This window comes from Jaculus jaculus, chromosome 12 (genome assembly GCF_020740685.1).
Source record: "Jaculus jaculus isolate mJacJac1 chromosome 12, mJacJac1.mat.Y.cur, whole genome shotgun sequence".
In the NCBI taxonomy this organism is placed as follows: domain Eukaryota; kingdom Metazoa; phylum Chordata; class Mammalia; order Rodentia; family Dipodidae; genus Jaculus; species Jaculus jaculus.
In genome coordinates this window covers 111,307,946-111,333,608 of record NC_059113.1, presented here as the reverse complement: position 1 = coordinate 111,333,608, position 25,663 = coordinate 111,307,946, and the positions used below count along the sequence as shown (strand labels likewise).

At 37.6% G+C, this 25,663-nt stretch overlaps 1 pseudogene; it reads left to right on the top strand.

Moving 5' to 3' along the window:
- Positions 1–20,264, top strand: part of LOC101596416 — a 34,117-nt pseudogene extending 13,853 nt beyond the window's left edge.
- Positions 20,265–25,663: the final 5,399 nt, after the last annotated feature.

Sequence of the window (25,663 nt, the reverse complement as noted above, 5' to 3'; positions counted from 1 at the left end):
CTGCACCTTCCCTCCCTTCCTTCTACCCCTATCCCCCTTCCCAACCACACTGTCCTGGGACCATGATATCTCCCCCCCACACCTGGATGGCTCTTTTTCTCAACTCCCCCCTACACTGGGACTGTGCCATCTCCTGACTCCCTTCACAAAATTCCCCTTCCTTTCTGCCACTTCCAGGAGGACTGTGCCATCTCCAGACTCCCTTCCCCTCCCGCCACCTGGACTGCCACTTACCACTGGGACCAAGCCATATCCTGACTCATATCTGACTCTTCTTCTTGCCTACCAGGAACTGCACTGATTCTTCCCACCTGAGCAGACAGGCCCCTGTGCCACCCTCAATCCCACTGCTGGTAGGAAGCACCAGCCCAGGGTGACTGGTTCACTTAGCCCTTCACAATTTGTACATCCATGAATACAAAGCCATCAACAGCCCATTCTAGTCAAACATTAGTCAAACATAAAAGAGAATAACCACTGAAGACACTACAAGGGTTAAACTACAGCTTCCTCCTGAATTAAATAAGATTCCCACACTGTGATGGGCAGATCACAGCACAAAAGAAACAAGATGAAACATCAAATGGAAGGAACCCCAATAAGGTTGCCTAGTCCCACAATGAAAGTCTCTAATCAAAACATAGAAGAGACCATAAGATCAGAACCCCAAAATGAAGACACATGGTATGTGACCCTGACCAAGCAAATAGCAGAACTTGCAGAAAATCAAAAAAAAAAAAAAAAAAAAAAGACCAGCAATTTTCTGAATGCTGTCCTTACTAGGTTGTACCTAATTGGGGGAGGGGGGAACAGAGAGAATTCAAGAAAGAGTTAAGTGATCTGAAAGTGAGCCAAAATACAGAGGATCTCAATGATAAGCTGGCTAAGCTCAATGAAGACATAAATAAATGCAAGATGGATTCCAAGAAGCATTATTAAAATTAAAAAATAACCTGAAAAGGGAACTTGAGAAAGGGATGGATACTATACAGTTAAAAAAATAGAAAATACAAACCAAATTGAACAAGTCCAAACCTCTCTAGAAGCCCTCACGAACAGAGTCAGTCATGTAGAAGACAGAACCTCAGAAGTGGAAGACAAGAAAGAAGAAATAGTTCATGAGTCCAAAATTTTGAATAAGTTCAAAAATGTTTGTGAACCAAACACGAGGAAACTGTGGGATACCCTAAAATGTTTCAACATTTGAATCATGTGTATACCAGAAGGGGAAGAAATTCAGACCAAAGGCATGGAGAATTTATTCAACAAAAATCATCAGAGAAAACTTTCCCACCCTCTCAAAAGAAATCCCCATCAATATACAAGAAGCTAATAGAACTCCATACAGACTGGACCAAAGGAGAAACTCTCCAAAACATATTATCATTAAGACTCTAAACAATGATAACAAAGGGAGAATGTTAAAAGCAGCAGCAAGAGAGAAACAACACATTACATATAAAGGTAACTCCATCAGAATTACCTCAGGTTTCTCAGTGGAAACCCTGAAAGCCAGAAAGATCTGAAATAGAACACTGCAAAGTCTAGAAACCTATGGCTTCCAACCCAAACGACTGTACTCAACAAAAGCATCCTTCATAATAGATGGTGTAAGAAAAATCTTCTATGATAAAAGCTAGCTCTACAATTTTATGAACACAAAGCCAAACCTATAGAGAATATGTCAGGGAATTCTCCACACAGAAGAGCCAAATAACCAATCTCAAGAGCCTATAAGAAGCAGACTACAATAACCAAACCTAGAGAAGGTTCAAAAAACTACGAAGTCTAAGAAAACACCAAATCTCACAACACACCACAATATGGCAGGGATTAAATCAAACATCACAGTTATTACCTTAAATATTGATGTCTTTAATTTGCCCATCAAGAGACATAAGTTAACAGCGTTGATCAGAAAAATGAACACCTCAATCTGCTGTCTTCAAGAAACTCACTGCACTACTAAAAACAGGCATTTCCTCAGGATGAATGTGTGAAAAATGATATTCCAAGCTAACAGACATAAGAAACAAGTAGGAGTTGCTAACTAATATCAAATAAAATAGACTTCAAACCAAAAGTAATCAAAAAAGACAAAGGCCACTTACTCATCAAGGGAATGATATCACAATCATCAATCTGTAGCCACCAAACACAGGTGCACCACAATCCATAAAACAAAACCTACTTGCCAACAAAACAGAAATAATCAGCAACACTATCATAGTCAGGAACTTCAGTGTTCTACTATCATCTGTAGACAGATCGTCTGAACAGAAAATCAATAGGGAGGTAAAGAGAGCTCAAGAACACCACAGAAAAACTAGACCTAATGGACATCTACAAAATATTCTACCCCAAATCTACAGAATACACATTCTTCTCAGCAGCCCATGGAAACTTCTCCAAAATAAATCATATGTTGGTCCATAAAGCCTGCCTCCAGATATTTAGGAAAAGCAACATAATTTCCTGCATGATATCAGCTCACAGTGCTATAAAGTTAGAAATTAACTGGGGACAGAACAACATTAAGTTAAACAATAAATGGGTAGTAGATGAAATAATAAAGGAGATTATAAAATTTCTGGAATTGAATGACAATGAGAACATAATGCACCAAAACTTATGGGACACAATGAAGGCAGTCCTTAGGGGAAAATTTATAGCACTAAATGCCTTCATAACAAAGGCAGAGAGATTCCAAATCAATAACCTATCCATCTAAAGGTATTGGAAAAACAAAAAGAATCTGAACTAAAAAGCTCCAGACAGAAAGAAATAATCAGGATCAGAGCAGAAATTAATGAATTATAAATTAAGGAAAAAAATAAGAAAAATTAAACAAAGAGCTTGTTTTTTTGAAAAAAATACACAAGATTGATAAATCCATGGCCAATTTGATAAAGAGAAGAAAAGAGATAATTCAAATTAATAGAACTAGAAATGGAAAAGAAGTGGTCACAACAGACATAAGTGAAATTGGAAGAGTCATTATAACTTACTTTTGAAACCTCCACTCCATAAAAAAGGATGATCTGAAAGAAAGGGATAAGTTCCTGGACACATACCAACTACCAAAACTAAATTCAGAGTAGATTAATCTTCTAAGCAAACCTATCACATCTATTCAGATTTAAAAGGTAATCACAAACTTTCCTCAAAAGATGAATCCAGGACCAGATAGCTTCTCAGCCAAATTCTATCAAATCTTCATGGAAGAACTGAAATCAATTTTCCTCAAACTGTTTGACATAATGCAAGAACAGGGAAAGCTCCCCAACTCCTTTTATGAAGCTAGCATCTCCCTAATACCAAAACAAGACAGAGACACAACAAGAACACAATAGGCCTACATCCCTGATGATCTCAGATGCAAAGATCCTGAAGAAAATCTTTGCAAACTGAATTCAACAACACATAAAAAGCATTATCTACCTTGATCAAGTAGGGTTTATCCCAGGAATGCAAGGTTGATTCAACATATGAAAATCTGTCAGTGTAATACACATGATCATTTCAATAGATTAAGAAAGGCCATCAACAAAATACAACATCACTTCATGATCAAAACATTGGAGATAATAGGCATGAACAGTTTATATATCAACATAGTAAATGCTATATATAAAGCACCTAAAGCCCAAATAATTCTTAATGGGAAAAGATTCCAGGAATTCCCATTAAGATCAGGAACAAACAGGGATGCCCACTCTAACCTCTGCTCTTTCAACAGTACTAGAAGTCCTAGCCCAAACAATAAGACAGGAGAAAGAAATAAAAGGGATATAAATTGGAAAGGAAGAAGTCAAATTAGCCCAATTTGCAGATGACATGATCATATATATAAATGACCCGAGAGCCTCCATCTCGAAATTAATTACTAAAGGTGATAAAGACCTCCTATGGTCCCGGATAGGCAAAACTAACATTTTGAAAATGGCAATCCTACCAAAAGCAGCATACAGATGTAATGCAATACCAGTAAAAAATCCCAGCATCATTCTTCACAGAGATAGAAAAATGATCTCAAAATTCAGATGGAATGGCAATAGGCTTGGATATCCAAACATATCCTCACCAAAAGAAACGCCTCAGGAGTCACCACTATACCTGATCTAAAGCTATATTACAAATCCATAGTAAAAAGACAGTATGGTACTGGTATAAAAACAGGAATACAGACTAATAGAAGAGAATTGAAAATCTGGACTTTAGGTAAAGTAACTGCAGCTACTTCATTTTTGACAAAGGCCCTAATAACATAGACTTGAGAAAAGACAGCATATTCAACAAATGATGCTGGACAAACTAGATAACTATATGCAGAATAATGTAACTAGACCCATAAACCCATGCACAAAAATCAAGTCCAAATGGATTAAAGACCTCAATATAAGACCTGAAGCTCTTCTACTCTTGAAATAAAAAAATAGGAGGAACTCTCCACTATATAAGAGTGGAGAAAAATTTTCTGGACAAAACCCCAGTAGCTCAGGAACTTAAACAATCATTCAACCAATATGATATCATGAAGCCAAAAAGTTTTTTCGCAGACGAGCATACCATAAACAGAGCCAATAGATTACCCACAGAATGGGAGACAATTTTTGCTGGCTATACAACTGACAAAGGCTTAGTATCTAGAATCTACAAAGAATGACAAAACCTAAGAAATAAAAAAATTAAATAACCCATTCACAAAATGGGGCAGAGAACTGAATAGAGAGTTCTCAGAGGAAGAAATACAAATGGAAAACACACACGTAAGAAAATGTTCAACATCCCTAACCATCAGGGAAATTCAAATTAAAATAACTATAAGATTCCACCTTGCCTGAATAAGGATAGAAAATATTAAAAATCAAATAAAAACAAATGTTGGGGAGGATGTAGAGAAAAAGGAACCCCCATGCACCATTCCCATGGTGGGAATGTAAGCTGGTATAACCACTATGGAAATCAATACGGAGACTCCTGAAGAGAATGAATTAAGTTACCAACAGACCCAGTTATTTCTTTATTGGGCATTTACCCTAAAAGCTCCATACCTCAGTTCAGAGATATTTGCTCAACCATGTTTATAGCTGCCCGAATAATAGCTAAGAACTAGAATCAAACCAGTTGCCTATCACTGGAAGAATGGGTAACCAAGATGTGGTACATCTACACAATGAGATTCTACTCAGTGGCAAGAAAAAAATGACACAATGAAATTTTTAGAAAAATGGTTAAACTTGGAGCAGATCATGCTCAGCAAACCCACACAATCACAGAAAGACAATCATCATATGATCTCACTCATCTTAGGTTCCTAACCTGCATCAGCCCGAGTTGCTGACATACCTGATAGGCATCTCAAGGCCTGGACAAAAGGTAGTGTAGGGCTTGGGGGAGGGTAATAAGAGGGGGAAACACAAATCTGAACCCAAATTGAACTGGTACCATAAAATCCTATATCCTAGATGTTAGACTAAATGGATGAACCCTCAATAGGACCTTGGGGGAAGCACCTAAATTGAAGGGCCCTGGAGAGGGTGTGATGAAGTCTAACCTTGAATTTCTCCTGTTTCTTTCTTTTTCTTTTTTCTTTTCCCATGGTGTTGGCCTGTAACACCCAGTTCCAGGATTTGGTTAACACCCACAATGAGCTGTTTATAAGAAAGACCTACAAGGTCTCCCAAAACAAGTAAGACAGACTTCTATCAGAGCATTCCCAATGAAAAAAGGGGCAGGGAGGAGAGAAAGGATGAAACCAATATGTGGTGTTTTCATACTTAGTATGTACATAACTAATAAAATTAATTTTAAAAATTTATTTACAAAAACAATTCAGAAAATGTTATAAATCATATTCCTTTTCTTCTAAACCATTTTACCACTTATGTTGCATTATCATAAAAAGCACTTATAAGTATCATTATTATCTGAAATGGAATCTTAAGGGAAGAGCATGGAGAAAAACAAATGGTCAATACATTTTTCTGAGAGGATGTAGACAGTGAGTTAGAGAAGTGAGGATGAATGCACAAATCTCACACACCTGGAAACAATAGGGCAACACAGAAAATGTAGGGTTAGGGGAGACTCAGAGTTCGATGAGTTGGACAAGAACATTGTCCTATTGTCCTATTCTCTATTGCTTCTCCATAAATTTATTTTAGGATTTATAAAAGAAAAGTATATTCTCATTTCACATCCCTCCTATTTCTATTTCCTTATATTTATGTATAAAACAAGTGATGTGTTGCCTCATCTCTACCAAGAATTTCCTTATTAGTTGAAGCTTCCATAGAGTTATAAGGGTGATAACTATTGAAACTATTCTAAATTGGAAAGCTTCACACAAAAGCATGCAAAAGTTCATATGAGCTTAGCCTCATGCATATAGAAATATTTCACACAATTAACATACATTTTCATTATATTCTCTAACAATATCAACTTCATCCACAATATTTGCAGAATCACTATTAGAGAAAATGGAAGGATACAACCTGAAAATTCAAATTTGAATGAAGTTCAGAAGTGTTTTTCTCCTTGAGTCTCTGTACAGAATTTGTGATCTCTTCGTATGAACTGACTCACATAAACTAATTTTCATATCACATTGTAATTAAGCATGTGGCCCAAAGGAGGTCATTGTAGATACTTGTATTCTTCTGCACATGAGCCTTGTCTCTGGCTCTATAATCACACTAAAGGGGCAATGCATACTAATGTAGGAGGATATCAAGAAGTCCAGCTCTAACTCTCTAAGCATAACTTAACCACAAAGAACTTACTGAAAATATGAGGTACTTTAGATCTATCTGCTATATAAGAAATATCTGAGAAACCAAAGACAAACTGTGAATCTAAATACCAAAGCCAGCTCAGTAAAATTTCTTCAATAACATTGAGTTACACTATTTTCCAATAAGGAAAGTATTATTTGGGGAAACAAAGAGGAGAGAAATGCAACTCTACACAGATTCAGAATGTCAATTTACACTTAGACTGCTCTGTTATCTTCTTGTGCCCATTCCCTTGAGTCCCTGACCCCCAATTAAATCCATCTGCCATGATCACCTCTTTGAAAGGTTGGTATTAAGGTTACCTCAAAACCACTCAACAGAACCTCAACTGGATGCATTCTGTGTTTCATTACATAGGCCAATTTATACAATTGTGGTTACATTGTATTTTCCTCTGATGTACAATCATCTGTTGATATATGCTGATTATAGAGTAATTGCATTGTTACTTCTATTCTAAATGGTTAGGACTGCCTTTATAACCCAACACAGTGTTATGATCATCTTGTCTCCACATTCATTATTAATAAAAATGGTTCTGTGCCTAGATGACTCTATTCCAAAAGCATAAATAATCTATAAAGATTTGCCAAAGGGTGATTTCGCTTCCTGCATTTCGTGGGATTATTTATTTTAAGATTTTTAGAAGGGTGCAATTTCCTTCATTTTAATAAAGACCATTTATTCTTGCTATGAGTCTCCATTTTATAAATAACCTTCCTTTATAGTTAAAAATGGTTCTAACATGGCTTGTCATTTCCCTCTGTACTGAGGATTATGTGAAATTTGTGTGTCTAAATGATTGAAAAATGTAAAGTGCCTCTTCTGTGGCCACTCTGATCAAGAGCTAGAGTGGTACATGTGTTTATATATTTTGCTGAAAGGACCAAGGGGCAGATATTGGATATTTTCCATTATTGTAATTGTCTTTCTGTCATAAAATGAGGCTTTAATGTGAGTTAAGGCAAAGAAATTTTCCCTGGTAAAGCCAATTATAGTCTCAAAGAACTGTAATTTTGGCAGACCAGGCTGTTTTCTAGCAAGCACACATTGCTTTCTAGGCAAACTTTCCTTTCCTGATATGTCTCTGGGTGTTCTTTCCAAAAGAGGCCTGGTTAACAACTTACAGGCATAGAATAATGAGAGATATAGAGCTATTTTAGCACTCTAAATTCATGAATTCTTTGAAGGAAGAAATTCTAGGAAGATTATTATTGTTAAGAAATGAGTAAAAGCTGGGCATGGTGGCGCACACCTTTAATCCCAGCACTCGGGAGGCAGAGGTAGGAGGATTGCCATGAGTTCGAGGCCACCCTGAGACTCTATAGTGAATTCCAGGTTTGCCTGGGGCAGAGTGAGACCCTACCTTGAAAAAAAAAATGAGTAAAAATTACATTAAACATATGTATGATTTAAGATTAAACAAAGATAAATGATACCAACTACATTTTATTCATCAATGTAAACAGCATCTGAAGTAAAAATTGTTCTACAAATCATTTAAGAAAATGGTATTGTTTTATTTTATTAAATTCACCAAATGTTTCCACTTTAAAAAGTAATCAAATAAAAATAAAAAGTAATAAAAATAAAATTTGTGGGCTGGAGAGATGACTTAGCAGTTAAGCGCTTGCCTGTGAAGCCTAAGGACCCCGGTTCGAGGCTCGGTTCCCCAGGTCCCATGTTAGCCAGATGCACAAGGGGGCACACACATCTGGAGTTCACTTGCAGAGGCTGGAAGCCCTGACGCGCCCATTCTCTCTCTCCCTGTATCTGTCTTTCTCTCTGTGTCTGTCACTCTCAAATAAAAAAAAAAAAACCTATTAAAAATAAAATTTGTTTTCCCAAATCACCGGTGCTCTCTTGCAAAGTGAAAATGGAGTGTCACTTCTTGTCTAAAACCCAAGTAAACACATACACACACAAACACACAGAGAGAACATATAATTAAAGCTGGTATTTTAAATGAACACTTTAGTAGAGAAATTAAGAACCAAAGTAAGCCAACTGCAAAGTAAATATCTGTGTTAAATAAAACATGGGCTTTAAAACATATGAATGAATCACTAAAGGTACATTACAAAACAACTCTTAAGACACACTGTATTACTTATTCTAGTCAATAGGAAAACCTCCTGGCCCTACAAACTTAACATTTTTCATTTGGTAAAATAAAGTATATTTCATACAATTCATTAAAACAAACAGAGATTGACTGAATAACTGGAACAGGACACAATCGTGATAATAACCAAATATTTACTATGGACTAGGTGTGTAGAAAATGGATTTTTTTCTTTTGATTTTTAAGTGTTCTTCTCTATCTCTGACAGAATAATCACTTGTAAGAAAATTATTTAAAGTTAGTGCTTTCTTGTCTTTTTATGTTTAAACTCATACCTATAATCCTCCTTCCCCCTTCAGGACTGATTCTGGGCTATATTTTTAATGGAAAATTGCATGGGAGGAGTACTCACTTCTTAGTCTTGAACATCCCCATCACTTAATGCCACCCAGGAGGCAGTGTCCACCACCTAGCAGCAGCAGACAGCTCCCACAGCACTGTCAGTCACTTCAAGGAGCTATTGTCACCTGCTAGATATTAATGTCATATCTGAACACACAAGACTATATGTAGTTGCTTACCTGCCTACTCATGAGGTGTGAAAACTCCAAGGATTCACATCTGTTCATGCATATAGTCACATAAGCACTGTCTACTGTCGAATCTTTTCTGGCATATTCATTTAGATTTTATAACTGTCTTTCCAAACCATTATTTTGGCTTCCATTTGTTTCTTATTTTGAACATTTCATAATATATTATGTTACAGAAAGGAGAAGAAGTCACGAATCAGACACCAAAGAGCAGAGTGGTGAATCATGAAAGATTTATTACAAGTTGGCATGAGGTTCAGGGGAATCGTGTCCAAAACTCAGCCTCCTGAGCTCCAGTTGCTCAAAGCTTACATAGGCCTTTTTTCCACCATCACTCTGGTTTCTTTACATTATCTGTAGGTTTGAAACTCCAGCCAACACAACCTGAGTCATCTAGAGGGTTTTTCTTTGCCTTGAGCAACATTATGGAAGCAGAAAGCTGTTGTGTTTGGGAAAGCCCACTGACTGCAAACCAGGGTGAACAAACAGGCTGAAGGCTGCAAAACAGGATGTGGCCTGTTGGGGGCAGAGGTACATTTTCTGTCTTAAATTGTCCCACCACAAGAAAGGTTCCCTTTTATGAGTTCAGAATAATAGTATTATGGGTGAAAAGAATATAGCAAGCAGAATGCTGGCCTGTATCTCACCATTTTAAGTCTTGTACAGCAGATGTCTGCCCAGTGTGGCTGCTACTTGTCAACTGAACCAGCCTGTTTTTTTAATTCATTCTCCCTCTCCCTCCCTTTGCTTTTCAATAAGTGACAAACAGCTTCTAGTGTCCAAGTGACTGTTTTACAACTCAGTCCAACAGAGCCAGACTTAGCTTCTTTTTGAAAACCTATCTCTCTTTTAGCTGACATCAGTAGGGTCCAAAGTCCAAGCATCTTCTTCCAATTACAAATCCTGCATAGTGTTGGCATGCATATGGATGATATGGATATGACTTGCTGCTCTTCCTTTCATTATTCCTGCAAGGATGCCTTTAATTTATTATTAATAAGACTTGCTTCCAGTAAGTAATCCCCTAGTGCTATTCTTCCCATAAACTAAAGAAAATATGGAATGAAATACAAACATTAAAATATCATATTCAAGCCAGTGTGATGACACAAGCCTTTAATCCCAGAACTCAGGAGTAGGAGTAAGCGGATCACTGTGAGTTTGACCCTGAGACTGCATAGTGAATTTCAGGTCAGCCTGGGCTAGAGAGAGACCCTATCTTGAAAAACAAAACAAAAGACAGAAAATATTAAAATTATATCTGTCTGCATGTAGATCTATTATATGAAATTTATTAATAGTTTGCAGAAATATAAGTCACATAAAACAAAATTTACCTATTTAAAGTATATAATTTGATAATTTATGATATATCTGAAGAATGGTGCAACCATTACTATATTACAATTTTGGTACATTTTATTGCTTCCAAAGAAAATTTTGGCATTATCATCAAATTAGTCCTTATCAGCCCTGGACAACTATTATTCCACTTTTCTGTCTCTACAGTTGTACCTCGTCTATGAAGTTCAAATAAAGTCACATTTTTGTGACTGGAATCTTTTACTTAGCATACTTCTAAGGTTTATCCATGTTGTAGAATTTGTCAATTTGACATTTTCATTATGAAGACTAACCTTGCATTTTATGAGGTATGTATTTATATATTCATCACATGCTAAACATTTGGGTTATTTTCTTTTTCTTTATTTTCCAGACTACTTTGAAAAGAGCTTCCATGATAATTCATATACAAGATCTTTTGAATATGTGTCTATATTTCTCTGGGTATATAGTTAGGTGTGGAATTGTTCATGATATGTAATCAAAGAATGAAATAGGTTTAGCATTTTAAAGAATCATCATGAAATGAGGTGTTGGAATTCAGGAAAAGTCTTTGAACCACAAACCCTGGGTTCTTGGTTGCATTTAACCAAAAGAATTGAACAAATCAAACTGAGAAGAATACTTATTAAAGCATTATATTTATTGAGGAAAGTAACAAAAGCAATGGAAGGAAAATTAATACACCCATGTAGTCTGACAGCCCATCTGGTGGGCCTGGAAAAGCTATAACAAGAGAGTCAAAGAGGAAGGAAAAGAAAGTACAAAGAGCTACAGAAACAAGGAAAGGAAAATGAATACACCCCCATTGTCTGAGAGCCCATTTGGTGGGCACAGAAGACCCATAAAAAGAAAATTATGGCCCACAACTCCTGGATCCCCTGCACCAGAGGGTGCATATGTGAAGTGAGTAGGCCAGAGCTCCCAGTTAGTTAGGCTATAATCCAGAGGAGAGTCAGTCCCCAGATGTTTAGCCTATCTAGTGCAGGAAAACACTACATGAGCTACTGGGAGAAATTGGCCAACAATGATATGAGCAAGCACGGGTCTAAACCATTCAGAAGCAATCAGCCTGACAAGAAGTACACACCAGTGAAATGGTGGCACACAGCCTTGGGGGTTAACCAATGGCTTTCTGATTAGCTAAGAAAGCCACTCATTGGAAAGGAACCCAAATGTAGAACTGGAAACCAGGCCAGAATCTTATGGAGACAAATATGCTTTCCAATGTCAAGTTCCTACTAGTCTTTGGCTAAGAGGGGCTACATCCCTCAATATTTCACTAAATTAATAACACTTACCCTATTTAACCTATTCTAACTTCACTCTCCATTGGAGAATCTGTTTTTATTTTTCAGAAAGTAGCAAGATGCTAGGAGGTAAACCACTTCTCGTGTTTCAGCCAAAGCCCAAGTGAAACCACAGAGGAACTGAGGAGAGGAGCTAGAGTGCTGCTTACATGGTGAACCTGATAATCAGTACCAGCGTGAAGGAGACAGACCCTGAGGATACTCAATACTAACCAAAGCAGAATTCCAGAGACTCCTAAGAGCTTATTACAAAAGTAGACTTAAAACATAACCAACATGGCTCAGGGAATTCTGTAGAAGAGGGGGTTGGAAAGATTGTAAGAGCCACAGTTTGGGATGTCATACCCAGAGGCATTACCTCCCCACCCCCATAACTTCTGCTTCCACAATACATAACACACAACACCATGGGGAATACCAATAACCCCACTGAGGAGGATTCTCAGTGGAATGGGGGCACGGAGGAGGGAAAAGATGTACCAACATATGATGCATCTATCCAAAGTATGTTCTTAATAATCATTATTGTAAAAGAGAAAGTTAGAAAGGAATAAAAATTTTAAAAAGCTCTTGCAAAGTGGAGGGCAGGAGAAGGTATAGAGACCATGTGGGCATAGGTGTCAGGGGATTCTCCAGGAATTGGAGATTCACAAGTGGTCAGGCAATCCAGAGGACTTGCCCTCTCCTTGCAAATGTATTTATAACCTTAAGGTGGTGGGCTCTACTTTCTAGCTCAAATGAGCCAGAGAGTTAGCTGATTGGTCTGGGCTAGAGACTGTCTCAGGAAGAGGATAGCCAGGATGCCAAGTTCTGGGGGCTGAACTTGACCAACTATAAGGTTAGAATTAAATCCTAGGAAAGAAGACCTCCCTCCCAGGAGGGGTTCAGGTTGTTTATGGAAAAACAAATCTAGGGAAGAGAGAAAAGGTCAGATCATGTTTTGATTTCTAGCAAAGTGGATACTATAAGGATACTTTCAGGGGCCCTGTCACCCTCACTGCCCAATAAAATTATATTACCCCCTCTCAATCAAAGGTTTTAAGAAATGTAGCTCTATTTTACGTTCCCATGTTTTGCCACATCCTCTCCAACAATTTCATACTTCTGTAGGGAATGTAAAATGGTCCACCCTCTATGTATGTAAGTTCCTCAACAAATTAAAAATAGAAGTACCATATTACCCATCAAAATCACTACTGGGTCAAAACCCAAATGATTCTAAGTCAAAATAAAAGAGAGACTTGCACATCCATATTTATCCTATATTATTTACAATAACTAAGATATGTAACCAGTCTAAACCATAAGCAGATGAATTGATAAAGACAATGTGCAAATGAACAATGGAGTTATGTTTAGGTGTATAGATGAGTGAAATTATGACATTTGCTGGAAAAGACTAAAATAGAATATCTCTTCTTATATGTGAAGTGTGTGTATACATATATGGCTTAAAGTCGAGAAAGGACTATGAGAAGGAAGGAAAAGGAACAGGTCTAAAGAGAGAGAGGTGGTGTTGGCTAAAAATAGATGGTAATGGAATACATGTGGCATGAGAAGCAGGAGTACTATTTGTGGGGAAGAAAGGAAGAGAAAAGGAAAGCAAGAGAATTACAGATGGAAGACAAAAGTAGGGAGATGAATTAGAACTGATATTGAAGAAGAAGCAGGAGAAAGATAATGCTTTAGAGATGGTGACAAGGACCTAAGGAGCAAAATGCCACTCTGCTTGCCTTGGCAGAACTGGAATTCAGTGTCTGATCCAGTCTCACCCACCAGCAGCTGCTGATCTCTGCTTCTTTCCCAATCTAGCAAAACTGGGTGGGTGGGCTGGCTGCTTTGGGAGAACCATGTGAATTCAAGTCTGTTTCTTACATACCTGAATCTGACTGCAAAAGGCCATTCTAATTAATTATGAAGGGCTTATCATGTGCTAATTGCTCTATCTCTCCTCTCTCTTTCTCTCTCTCTCTCTCTCTCTCCTGTCCTTCTGTCATGTGAATATTAGTGTGCAATTTTCTCGCCTCTCCAGGCCTGACTCGGGTAGTGGAGGGATCTTGTTATCTGTCGAGGTACTTTTCTGTTTGTTCCTCATATGCATTCTGTTCCCAAAAGGCTTTTTCATTTTGCAATGTGCATGATTGTCCTCTAAACTCTGGGTCTGCCAAGTAAGTGATAACTGTCTTGACTGCTCATTTTTTAAGCTTCTGAGTTTCTTGGCCCAACCCTGCCGGGGTCCAGCTCTGGCTTGAAGGAGGGTCCCCGAAGAGAGGTGTGAAAGGGAGCGGCGAAATAACGACTCAAAGTCAAGTTCTGGTGCAAGCTGACAGGCTACTGCTGAAGGCAGCTGAGTTTTCTATCTTTTTCTCTCTGCCTCCTTTTCTGTTTCTATTTTTTTTTTAATTTTTCTCTTTCTATTTTTCTATTTTTTTCTTGTTTTTTCTTTTTCTATTTTTTTGTCTTTTTTCCTATTTTCTGTTTTCCCCTGTTTCTATGCTTCCATATTTTTATATTTCTCTGCTTCTCTGTTGCCACAGCTCTTAGTCTCAGTCTTTTATTTTCTGATCATGTCATGCAAGAACAAACTTCAAGAAAGGTACAACTTTACAGAATTCATAGAAACTTTTTGTTATTCCTTATCATCAAACAATCCCATAATTATTCACCTCAAGTAAAGTCGTCAGGCCCCTGTAATGATTAACTGCTTTCACATCTTCCCCATGTATGTGTGGTCAAGCACTTGTGATTTCCTGGACTTCTACTTTCAATTATTCTATTAAAGGTGAGAGGCAAAACAGCCACAAATGGGGCTTCCCATCATTAGTCACTGATCCAGCAGATCCATTTATCCTTTAATTATTTATTTTGAATTTTCCTTTTCATGTCCCTCCAATACTTAGACTTTGGTCCCCCCAATTGAACTGTTTCTGACTTTGGTTGTTTTTCTGTAAGGACTCCTGGTAAAGAGTCAATTGCAATTGCCACCATTTAGAAAAATTAGTCATATAAAAATGTTTACATTGTTCTAGGAGGTTCATTGTTTCCTCCTAAGTTTACTGTACTCCATGCCTGACTTTCTTTAAGGCCTGTAAAGAAAACAATTATCTTTGACCCATTTTCTTGTTTTTCCAAATCTATGCCAGAGCCTCTTTCAGATACATTGACCAACACTTTACCAACCCCAATTTTTACTGGAAAAGTAAACTGCCATTTCATTGTAACTCTGTTTCCCAAGAGTGATGCAAACACCCCTCCCAATGATCACAATTCTGGAATTATCCAGATCACCAATTCCCAAAGAAAACTGTAGGTTCAAAGTAGAGCTGGCCCAAGAGAGGCCATATGTGGTACAGGAAGCAAAGTTGGAGCTACCTAAGCCTCTTTGGACATCAGAGAATCCCATTTGGACACCAGATACTCTTATGTACTAGATGATCCTAGAATGACTTTGACTAATGAGTTCTGGGTCAGGCACACAAACACTCACACACACATACTTAGTGTCCTATCAAAATATTCTACAGCTAACTGAAAGAAATCTACAAGATAAAAAATGGAACTATTTTATATTAGTGTGACTATTCTTTAGATAATATCAAGGAGAACATTGATTCATTGATCACCTTAAAGACTATTTAAGAAACAACTGAAAAGCAATAAATAGTCCAAAATAACAATTCTTTTCCTGTCTTTCTGATTAGAAGTGTTCCTCAAGGGTATCAAATGTTCCTTCAATTTGACTGAAGTTTTACTTGATGTGGTTTGTGGTGAGTAAAATAAAGTTCCTGAACCCCAAATCCTTAGTTCATGTCTGCTTTTGACTAAATAATTGGATAAAATAAGACTGAAAAGTATAATTATTAAATTATTTTATTTATTTAAGGAAGTACAAAATCAAGAGACAGAAAACAGATACACCCACATGGTCTGAAAGCCCATTTGGCAGGCCTGGAAGAAACACAGAGAAAAAAAGAGTTAGAGAGGAAAGAAAAGAAAGTACAAAGAGCTACTTCCATGTGGAGTGCAGGAGGGGGTAAAGAGCTCATGTGGGAATAAGTAGGGCCAAGATGAAGAAAATTTACCAGAGGGGAGGGAGGGAATTACCATGGGATATATTTTATAATCATGGAAAATGTTAATAAAAATTTTAAAAAATATAAAAATTAAAAAAAAAAAAGAAAATTTACCAGAACCTTGAAGTTCAGGTGTTGGCCAAGAAAATGTGCCCTCCCCTGGTAAATGATGGTGGGCCCTACCTTCTGGCTCCGGTAAGCCAGACAGCCAGCTCATTGGTCAGGCTATCTCAAGAAAAGGCTAGCCATGATGCCAATTTCTTGGGCTGAACTTAATCAGTAACATTGTCAGGACAGAATTTAAGATCTAGGAGACGGGACCTCCCTCCCAGGAGAGGTTCAGGTTGTTTGTGGAAGAACACATCTAGAGAAGAGATGAGAAGTCAGGTCTTACTTTGATCTCTAGCAAAGTGGAGACTGCAAGGATAGGTCCAAAGAAATTCCTGCTTTTAGATTCAGGGGCCCAGTCACCCTAAACTAAATAACAAAGATACCTCACTCTCTCTCAGAATTATACATCTAACCAAAAATATATTTTGGAAGTCAGCACTCTAATGGAAAAAAAATGATTTATGCAACCAATTCAAAGGCTGCTAAAAATCATAAAAGGAGACAACTAATTTTTATTTATCTCCAGATAGAAGAAAACATATTTCACCTCTAAAATACTCTCAGAACATAAAAATAAACAAGAGTTTTTCAAGCCTCTAGATTTAACTGAAATGTTTCTGGAAATGCTGAGAGGAGAGAAACATGCTTAAAGGCATCACAGGGAAACAGTCAACAAAATCTAAAAGTTGGCTCTTTTTTTTAAAAAAAGAAAAATGCATGAAACAATCACAGAATTATCAGACAGAACAATTACATATTTTAATTATAATTCTGACTCTTATGTAACTCCTCACATGACAAGCTATAACATTACATGTAATGACCAGAAAATTTTAAACAATGGTAAAATAATGTAGGATCTAATAATTATTTATTAATGTTAGGTAATAATTATAGTGATGTATATGTTTAAAACAACTTTTTGAAGATATATGCTGAAATATTTACAGATAAAATGATAAGATATAAAGTATGTCTCCTTACCAACAATCCAAGGATAAAGATAAAGATGAAGCAAGCAGGGCATGGCAGTGCATGCCTTTAATCCCATCACTTGGGAGGCAGAGGTCAGAGGAATGCCTTGAGTTTGAGGCAAGCCTGAGACCAATAGTGAATTCCAGCTCAACCTGAGCTAGAAAAAGACCTTACCTCAAAATTCTAAAAAGAAAGAAAGAAAGGAAGGAAGAAAGAGAGAAGGAAGATACAAAGAAAGAAAGAAAGGAAGGAAAGGGAGAAGCAAAATGGTTATGAGCAGAAAAAATTATTGACATTTGTGATGGATTCATGAATTCATTATATAATTTTAAATTTTCTATTATAATAGTCTTAGAAAAGCTACAAAAAAAACTTACTAAACACCCACATTTACTCATTACCATTTTAACCAATATGGAACAATAAAATGGTATCAACTATGTGTTCTACCACAAGACACTTTCTTTCCAATCCCAATGTTAAAAGTTATAAAATAACAATGAATTAAATGTTAAAATATTTACTAAAGGGCTGGAGAGATGGCTTAGCGATTAAGCGCTTGCCTGTGAAGCCTAAGGACCCCGGTTCGAGGCTCGGTTCCCCAGGTCCCACGTTAGCCAGATGCACAAGGGGGCACAAGCATCTGGAGTTCGTTTGCAGAGGCTGGAAGCCCTGGCGTGCCCATTCTCTCTCTCTCCCTCTATCTGTCTTTCTATCTGTGTCTGTCCCTCTCAAATAAATAAATAAAAAAGAAACCAACTGCTCTCTTAAAAAAAAAATTAAAAAAAAATATTTACTAAAGACTGTAAAAAGCCAGAAGAGACTCAAATTTCTGAGACCTGGAAATCTTAGAGGATATTGCATAGAAGATAAAATATTCAAACTGGCATTTTAAAGATGACACATTTGGACAGATAAAAGGGATAGAACTTGGCCAATTTACCAGATTTTAAAAGATCAATTTAAAGCAAAATCATTTTTTTAAAATTTTGTTGGGACATACTTCTCATTATACCATCTCTGAGTTCTCAAGAATAAAGTAAGATTATCTGAGGATTTACTACTTTGACTTTAAATTATTTTCTGAATATTAAATTATTCAAGTTTCATTGAGTCCTTTTACAGTTCCTCTTAAAGGGTCTCACCATCAAAGTAACATTGGTATGTGCCCTGTCTGCAAGGAACCGTTTCCCAAATCTGACATGGAGATTCACATGGCTACAGAACACTGTCCGGTAACCTGCAAATGTAACAAGAAGTTGGAGAAGAGGCAGTTAAAGAAGCATGAGGAGACCCATGCCCTCTGCAGCTTGCTGTCTGCCAGCACTGTCATTTGGAACTTTCTTTTTTCAAACCGAAGGAGCATGAAGATTACTGTGGTGCCCAGATAGACCTGTGTGGCAACTGTGGGTGCAATGTGCTTGTGAAAGATCTGAAGACTCACCCTGAAGTTTGTGGTAGAGAGGAAGAGGAAAAGAGAGATGGGGCTGCCATGCCTCCTAATGTGTATGATGAATCTTGGGGTTAAGATGGAATCTGGATTGCATCCCAACTCCTCAGACAAATTGAGGCTCTGGATCCACCCATGATACTACCCCAAAGGCCCTTGAGGGCATTTGAATTAGCCCCTTTGCACAGTAGGACTACTAACCAAAGGACTATGACTACCCATTTTCCAATCCAGAATAATGTATTTGAAGAACAAGGCAGGAAAGGAAAAGATGCAGACAGCCTCCAAAAGCTAGTGGTGAAGATACTGCAAACTTGGATTTCATGTTGGCACTAAGTCTGCAAAATGAGGGCCAGGCCTCTGGTGTGGCAGAACAGGACTTCTGGAGGTCCGTGTGTAAGGCAAATCAGTCCCATGGTGGACCATCAGACAAGCTGCAACCCTTCATGTGCCTTATCTTCACTTCATACTGGCAGTTCTGCCATCAGAGGAGTGAGGGATCCTAGTGTCATTTTCCAGAACATTTTACCACAGGCTACACGTAACCAGTTAGACTCTGATGGGCCTGAGCACTTCACCTCCTGTGGAAGCTAGCATCATCATCCCTTGTGAATTCTGTGGGGTACAGCTGGAAGAAGAAGTCTTGTTTCATCATCAGGACCAGTGTGACCAATGCCCAGCCACTGCAAATATCTATGGAATGGAGGGAAATCCTAAACAGGATTCCCAGCCTCAAGAAATGTCACCAGAGGGCTGGAGAGATGGTTTAGCGGTTAAGTACTTGCCTTAAAGCCTAAGAACCCCCATTCGAGGCTCGATTCCCCAGGACCCAAGTTAGCCAGATGCACAAGGGGGCACGTGCATCTGGAGTTCATTTGCAGTAGCTGGATGCCCTAACATGCCCATTCTCTCTCTCTCTCTCTCTCTCTCTCCCTCTCTCTCTCTCTCTCTCTCTCTCTCTCTCTCTCTCGGCCTCTTTCTTTGTCTGTCACTCTCAAATAAATAAATTAATTAATTAAAAAAAAAAGAATAAATGTCACCAGAGCTGCCCAGGAGGCGTGTCAAACACCAGGGATACCTGCCTTCTGACTACATGGATTACATCAAGCAAGAAACAGCTAAAGGATCTGCCTACTCTGTACCTCCCAGCAGATCCATTAGTAACGTGACTACCTGTGACTGACTATTCAGATCACCATCAGGCCCCATATCTGGATTTCAGCCCAGTCCTCCTCGTGTACTGAATCTCAATAACTCCTACAGCCAAGACACCTGGAGGGAGAGTCAGGGTGGTCAGCATGGGCCCACAACCAGTGGGCATGCTCCTTTGCTTCACACAGTTCAAAGTCTCTATCCAGAAAACCTTGCACCCTCTTTCCCCCGTGGGCCTGCAGGGAGATATGGAGCCAGTGGTAGGAGTGAAAATGGCAAGAGCTCATGGGCCACCCCTGCTGCTGCCAGCTACTGCAGCAGAAATGCAAAGGAAAAATCTCCAAAGCAGCAGAGAACTGGGGATGCAGAGGAAGAAGAGGAGGAGGAGTAACGAATGATGTCTGCAGAGTTCCTTTCATGTTTTCTTACCCTCTATGCATAATAGCACTTGCCATGGTGCAGGACCCTCATCTTGGGCTGCTCTTTAGGCAGGAGAGACTTTCTGGATTTGAATATTTTTATAGTCTTTGAGATTGTGTTTGTGGGAGCTTGGGTTTGAGGGAGGGCTAGCGGGGAGGCTGGTGAGAAATGTTTCACTCAGCTGCCACTATTGCTTCTGGAGTTTGCAGTGGTTAGAGGACCTGACATACCCATTCTCTTTCTCCCCCCCCCTTTTCTATTTCTATTTCTCTCAATAAATAAAAAAGCAAAAGAATTATTAAAAAGATATGATTTAAAAATCCTGTTTTAAAAAAATATTTTCTTTATTTATTAGAGAGAGATTGAGAATCAACATGCCAGGGCCTCTAACCACTGTGAGTGAACTCTAGAAGCATGTGCCATCTTTCTGCATCTAGTTTTATGTAGGTACTAGAGAATCAAACCTGAGTCCTTTGGCTTTGCAGAAAAGTGCCTTTAACACTAAGCAATCTCTCCAGCTCAAAAATGCAAAAAAAAAAAAAAAAAACAAAAACCAAAAAAAAAACCCCCAACAATAGTAAATAACTGGCACATAGTTACTTCATGCAATCACAGTGTAAACACTGAGCATGTGTAATCCTTAACTATTTTGTCTATTTGTCTGGCCCCTAGCCTTTATGTCTCCTGAAGAAAGGGACTCTAGGTATTTTACTATTTAGAATATTATAGTACCAAACACTATTCAGGCATAGCCACAACTGACTGATTTTATTAACTTTTTTTTTACTTCATAAAAATTTATTTCAAGAATAACATTAACATAATCAGCCCATGATTTTATTGATTAAAAGTATTAATGTAATATATGTGGGGATGATGAAAGAGTTTACACCTGACATATTTGATTTCACATAATATAATGAAGATCACTAGTGTAATTTTATTTATTTATTTATATTAGTTATGTATATAGTGTGTATATAGCCATGATGTTACCATTGTTAGCCTTCTCCCAGTCTTTCCCCCACCCCCATGGACTGTGGGTGTTTCATTGTGTAGGTGGCCTTCAGTTATAGGGGAGAGGCAATGTCTCTATGCATAATGACCCAACTTATGGCTCTTTCCGGCCCTTCTTCCACGAATTTCCCTGAGCCAGGTTGGGTTCATTTTAGGTCTACATCAGTGACACAAGGTCTTGGGAGTCTCTATGTCTCTGGATATCTGATTTGGTAGGAGTTGAGTGATATTGAGTGATATTTGTGTCTGTCTCCTTCACCCTTGTTCTGGTACCAGGTTCACTGAGAAAGCATCTCTTTCTCATTACCCCACCAAGTCTATGGTTTCAGCTGGTGCCCAGGTGGGGTGTGGCAGGTTGATTCTCTCCTCAGGTTCTACATCCATCTGAAAAAGAAAAGCAAATTCTCTGATGGAGAGTGAGGTCAGTGCAAGATACATTCTTATTTTAGAGAGAATTTAATAGGTGTAGGCCCTCTTTTAGCCCACTGTTGGTGGGAGCTTAATATTGGAGAGTAGGTTCATTTTTGGATGTGGTTCTTACTTGTTTCCCCATTCCAGTTATGTGTAATTTCTTATATCTTTTAAGTTATTAATCTGTAAAATGTTCATAAATAAATTTGCATTTCCTAAATAAAATAGCATTCAACTATACATGCTATTCTTAAATCTGATATTTTTCAATCACCATTGTTTATGTTAATATTTAGTAAGTATGGTATTTTGCTTCATTTTTCCCTGAAAAGTTAACTGTTGAAAACATCCTGACAAACACATAATTCTTAATTCAAATGATACCATACAAAAACTTATGAGTCATGATATGTATCTGTGAATTACAGACTTTAAAACAATTCACATTTTCAAAGATAAAAGGGGAGGGAAGAGGAGAAAGAGCACATTCAGAAATTCAAGAATAAGACTAATTCTATTGGTACATCATGAAAATAATGGACCCCCAAGACACTCAAATGGATATTATTCCAGGTGAAAATGTCAGTTCTAACATTTCTCTGTTTGGATGATTATTGTATTCATATTGTTCCCAAGACAATCTTCACATGAAATGCACCCTCAAAACTTCTTGTGTGTTAGACTATTTTATTATTTATTCACATCCCATTTTTTCCAAACAAAGAAGTTTTGGTGAATTGTTAAAAACAGAAAATACAAAAAAAAAAATGTCGTTCTCAAATAAATAAATAAAAAAATTTTTAAAAATGTCGCTCTCAAATAAATAAATAAATAATTTTTAAAAAGTCGCTCTCAAATAAATAAAAAAATTTAAAAAATGTCGCTCTCAAATAAATAAATAAAAAAAATTAAACAATAAAATAAATAAATAAATAAATAAAAATGTCACTCTCAAATAAATAAATAAATTTTTTTAAATGTCGCTCTCAAATAAATAAATAAAAAATTTTAAAAATAAAATAATTAAAAATAAAATAAAAAACCAGAAAATACATGTCTTGCCTACAACAGATTTTTCTACATCTTTCTGCACAATGATGCTTCAACTCTTCCAGAAAAGTCTCCAGATCTCCCATTTCCTTCGCAAAATGGTCCAGATCAGCTACCCTGATCTATGGTATATAAATCCTTGTGAAACAACTTTGTTTGCTTTCTCTTCCAAATTCCTTTTAATCTTAACCTTCTTTTAAAATACGTTTTAAACATGCTGTTTTTTTTTTTTAACATAGTTTTTTGTTGTTGTTGTTGTTTTGAGGTAAGGTCCCACTCTAGCTCAGGCTGACCTGGAATTCCTATGAAGTCTTAGGGTGGCATCAAACTCATGGCAATCCTCCTACCTCTGCCTCCCGAATGCTGGGATTAAAGGCATGTGCCACCACACCCAGCTTTAATATACTTATTTATTTATTTATTTATTTATTTATTTATTTATTTAAGAATGACAGAGAGAGAGAAACGCAGATAGAAAGAGAGAGAATGAGTGCACCAGGGCCTCCAGCCACTGCAAACACACTCCAGATGCATGCACCCACTTGTGCATCTGGCTAACGTGGGTCCTGGGGAATTGAGCCTCAAACCAGGATCATTAGCCTTCACAGGCAAGTGCTTAACTGCTAAGTCATCTTTCCAGCACCCCCTTTTTAACATACTTTTAACGTACTCTTTTAATATGTGCAGAGACTCTTCTTTCCCACAACTGCCCTTGGGTGTTATATGTGATCATAAACTCAAATAAATTAGATATCTTTCAGGATAGGAACAAATTTTAAGTAGATACATTTTGGTAGTCTGCATTTTTTATAAGTTTAATAATTCTTTATTGCCGGGATCCAGCCCTGGCTTGAAGGAAGGTCCCTGAAGAGAGGTGTGAAAGGGAGCGGCGAAATAACGACTCAAAGTCAAGTTCTGATGCAAGCTGACAGGCTAATGCTGAAGGCAGCTGAGTTTTTCCATCTTTCTCTGCTTCCGTTTCTCGTTTTTTTTCTTGTTCTTTTTTTTTTTTTGTCTTTTTTTTCTGTTTTCTGTTTTTCCCTGTTGCTATACTTCTATGGTTCTCTGCTGCCACAGCTCTTAACTTCAGTCTTTTTTTAAAATTTTTTTATTTATTTATTTGAGAGCGACAGACACAGAGAGAAAGACAGATAGAGGGAGAGAGAGAGAATGGGCGCGCTAGGGCTTCCAGCCTCTGCAAATGAACTCCAGATGCATGCGCCCCCTTGTGCATCTGGCTAATGTGGGACCTGGGGAACCGAGCCTTGAACCAGGGTCCTTAGGCTTCACAGGCAAGCGCTTAACCGCTAAGCCATCTCTCCAGCCCAGCTTCAGTCTTTTATTTTCTGATCATGTCATGCAAGAACAAACTTCAAGAAAGGTACAATTTCACAGAATTCATAGAAACTTTTTGTTATTCCTTTTCTTCAAGCAATCCCATAATTATTCACCTCAAGTAAAGTTCGTCAGGCCCTATAATGATTAACTGTTTTCACACTTTCCCCATGTATGTGCAGTCAAGCACTTGTGATTTTCTGAACTTCTACTTTCAATTACTATATTAAAGGTGAGAGGCAAAACAACCACAAATGGGGATTCCCATCATTAATCACTGATACAGTAGATCCATTTATCCTTCAATCATTTATTTTGAATTTTCCTTTTCACGTCCTATATCAATATTTAGACTTTGGTCCCCCCGATTGAACTATTTCTGACTTCGGTAGTTTTTCTGTAAGGATTCTTAGTAAAGAGTCATAGTTTGCTACAATTGCTACCATTCAGAAAAATTAGCCATAGAACAATTTTTTACATTGTTCCAGGAGGTTCATTGTTTCCTCCTAAGTGTGCTGTACTCCATGCCTGATTTTCTTTAAGGCCTTTAAGGAAAACAATTATCTCTGACCCATTTTCTTGTTTTTTCAATTCTATACCAGAGCCTCTTTCAGATACATTGACCAACACTTCACTAATACCAACTTTTACTGGAAAAGTAAACTTAGAGATTGGGACACCAAGTGAAAGACAGAGAAAGACAAACATTATACAAAAACCACAAATATCTATAGCATAGAGAGCCAAAGATTTTTCTATAGAGGGGCCACATTGGACTTCAAGAAAGAGACAGCTGGGACTGGAACTGTGTCAAGCAGCTCTTCAGCGCTTGATTACTCGTGATCCTGAAATGGCATGCTTGCCATAACTGGCACTTTATAAAGCATAAAATTCACTTCTAAAAACATTCACAAATCACAAAGTTAATGTTCAACTGAAAATATATTTATTTCTTCACATCCAAAAAGCAATTGACTTTTTTTATACTTTTCTTAAAAATTGTTAACACTTGAATACATGTATGCAATGCATATTCATCTCATTCCTCCTAATTACACTTTTTCATAACCTCACTCCCATTAAAACCCCTCTTCTTTTCTTTCCAATTAATCTTTATCCTATTTTCATAACGATTTTTTTTTTGCCCTGACATATACATACAGGATATACATACCAGTGCAATAGTGGCACAGAGCCCTGGTGAGTAACAAATAGTTTTCTGATTGGTTAAGAGGTCTGCTCATTGTAAAGAAACCCTTATGTGGAATTGGAAATCAGGTCAGAATTCTATGGAGACAAAGATTATGCTTTCCAGTGTCAAACTCTCACAGGTCTTTGGCTAAAAGAGGGGTCACATACACCAAACTCTTCCTAAATTAGTAATGTTTATCCCATTTATACTACACCGACTTCACTGTCCATTGCAGAATCTGTTCTTTTTCAGAAGGTAGTGAGACCTGAGGAGATAAACTACCCCTCACACTTTGGCCAAGACACAGCTGAAATCACAGAAAAAAATGGGGAGATGAACAAGAGTGCTGCAACCATGGTGAACCT